Source organism: Octodon degus, unplaced genomic scaffold, assembly GCF_000260255.1.
Source record: "Octodon degus isolate 3935 unplaced genomic scaffold, OctDeg1.0 scaffold00067, whole genome shotgun sequence".
In the NCBI taxonomy this organism is placed as follows: Eukaryota; Metazoa; Chordata; class Mammalia; order Rodentia; family Octodontidae; genus Octodon; species Octodon degus.
The window spans coordinates 1,479,178-1,482,179 of record NW_004524643.1 but is presented as its reverse complement, the minus strand read 5'-3'; positions in this window follow the sequence as shown (position 1 = coordinate 1,482,179).

Genomic DNA, 3,002 nt, shown 5'->3' with positions numbered 1-3,002 from the left:
AGGGTGATGAGGCGGTGCCCAGAAGAGCTACATTTGTACACGTTCAGGCCACGGGTCTGCTCTATCACTTAACCTATGCTTCTTATGCTTGTGAATTTCCTTAACTATTTCATGAGATTGTTGGCAGCAATCATATACAAAAGGTAGATTTTTTTTCTCTGATTTGCATTTTCTATCTTATTGCTTTTATTATTTTTAAGTGGAAATGCTGTATCTTCAGATTGCTACATAAACTGCCCTTCAAGTTCTGTCCCCTTCTGTCCCACTTAGAGGAAACCAAGCTGCAACATTATTTCAACCCATGAGGCTATAGGTAGGACAATAACATCAGGAGCCCTGAAGGAACACAACTAGCTTCTTCTCTAAGAGTCTCTTCTTAAGAAGTTTGTTAACAGAAAAGAGGAGCCTGTGTTCCACTCACCTTTCTTGCTGCACAAAAGAGTGCAAATTTCCCACCTAAACCCAGCTCTCATTTTTGCCAGAAGTTCAGTTACAATTAGCCTGAAAACCTCTTCAGAGAGGCACTCAGCCTTTTTTTTTTTTTAAACCAGACATTAAAAGAGTTTTAAAGGTACATTAATGAAGACAATTTGAAGCTGGTGCAGAAAAAGACACCTCAGTGAACTCAAATAGAGAGTCCTGAAAGAGACGAAAACTACAGAATAATGTAGCGCTTCAGGCAAATTTCAGTCACCCAGGAGACCCAGATGACTCAGTAAGTATTGCTGGACAAACTAGTTCATCAGAAGAAAAAAAACTCAGTCATGTCATTTGCAAGAAAATGAGATCTTAGGGGCACAATGATAAGTAAAACAAATCCAACACAGAATGTTAAGCATCACATGGTTTTCCTCATGAAAAACCAAAAGTATAAATAATGAATAAAGTAAAGAAGAGACAGTAGAAAACATGGAGGCAAATATTTCAGGGACAGGGAAGGTGATCAAGGGAAGAGGGAGGGCCAGGGTGATAGCTCAGGAGCATAAGTGCCTGTCTGGCAAGCACACGGTTCTGAGTTCGATTCCTGGTACTGAAAAGAAAAAAAAGGAAGGTGGAGGTAAGCAGAGAGGGTAAAGGGACTGGAAGTGATCCAGATGAGATACACTAGGAGTACATGTGTCACTTCCCCTAAATGAATGTAACTATTGTGTAACATAGAAATACCATAATAAAATATTAGTAAATTACCGGTGAAAAACACATCTTTTAAAAATGAAAACTATGAAAGCAAGAAAAAAAAATGAAGCAAAGTTTTGTATTATCTTGGGAAAGGATAGAATCTTTCTAACTGAAACGAAAGTAAGAAGCCAGCAATAAAAATATTGAGAATGTTCATTGTATAAATATTTAACATTTCAGCCATAACAAAAATGCTAAAGTTTTATCAAAATATAAATGAAACAATGGGACTTCCATAAGGTGAAAGACAGGTTATGAACAAAAACTAAAATATAAAGGGGTCAATACAAAATTAGGACTTTTGAAAAGAGTTACTGAATTGAGGAGAAGGATAAGAGAGGGAGCTGGGGAAACAGATTTATCTATGTTTGTAAGTGGGATGGTTTAGACAACTGTACTGTGTATTTCTGCTGGTCTATGGAAAAAAGCAGTTACGCTTTAATTTGTTTGATCTTCTTTTTTCTTTGTGCCTTTGTTTTTGTTTTGTTTTGTTTTGTTTTGTTTTTTCAGAACCAGGGATTGAACTCAGGTCCTTGCACTTGCCAGGCAAGCATGTATTCTACTGAGCTATCTCCCCGGCACCTCATCTCCCTTTTTTTAATTGTTTATACTTTTTCTCTTCTTAATTTCTTATACATTTCTTTCTTTTTTTCCTTTCTTCTTCCAATTTCACATGCATATATCTGGTAATATGAATAACTGGCTGGAAGACACCACTGTATTATAACAAACACTGTGAAATTCATATTATTTTGTTAAATGAAATTTTGTATCACTTGTAATTTTCTGTTTTAATTCTAATTTGTACTCTCTAAAAAATAAAAAAATTAAAAAACAGGACTGTTGAACTGCAAATAAAAGGGCAACCATCAGGTTCTTTTTAAAAAAATAAGTAAAACCAAATATATCAGAGAGAGAAGGGTGACTACAAACATTGGGGAAAATAAGGAAAAGGATTGTGGATACACTTTAGTAGAGACATGGATTCAATCGCAAGCATAAAATAATAAAGAAAAATGGGGGTAGAAGAAAAGCAAGTTAAAATTTATGAACATTGTTATCATTTAGGTTGATAAGGTTTAAAAATATTAATAATGCATAGTGCTAATTAAGATGCAGGGAACTAGTCACACTCAGCTCCTGTTGGAGAGTGTATAAGTAGGTGTGATGTTTTTGGAGAACAACTTGGTAATATTTGTCCCAATGGTAACATACGTGTCCACTCTAGAAACTTATTTTGCAAATATATTCATCCATTTGGCCAAAGGTATAAGAACCTCTCCAGCACAATTTGCAGCAGAAGAAATAATCTTAAAATTCATCAAGAAGAAACAGATCAAATACATTCAAAATGTTGCACACTCTGAAGGTATTTAAAGAATGAGTCAATTCTGTTCAGAGGGAAGCAATCCCTACAGTTACTAACTGGAAAAGAAGGGCAGAAGATAGTGCATATGGAGGTAGGAAGGAAAGAAGGGAAAGCAAAATCTTTTGCCTTCATGAGGATTCTTTGCTAGTGGAAGAGAACAACAAGTACTAAGTGCAATCTGGGATGTACTGCACGGTGCAAAGTGAAACAGAGAAAAATAAACCAGAGGAGAATGAGGTAGATGCACAGGGGAAAGCTTCCCTGAGAAGGAGATATTTAAATGAAAACTTTAAGGAACCAGAGGACAAAACCATAAAGATGTACACCAAATCATTAATAGGGGTTGCCTTTTAGGGAGACAAGTAGGGGGAGGCAGGTTCAGAAGCCTGCAGAGAGAATTGCTTTGTACTATATTGATTGGGCTGGTGCATTTATTTCTTTTCTTTTTCTTTTT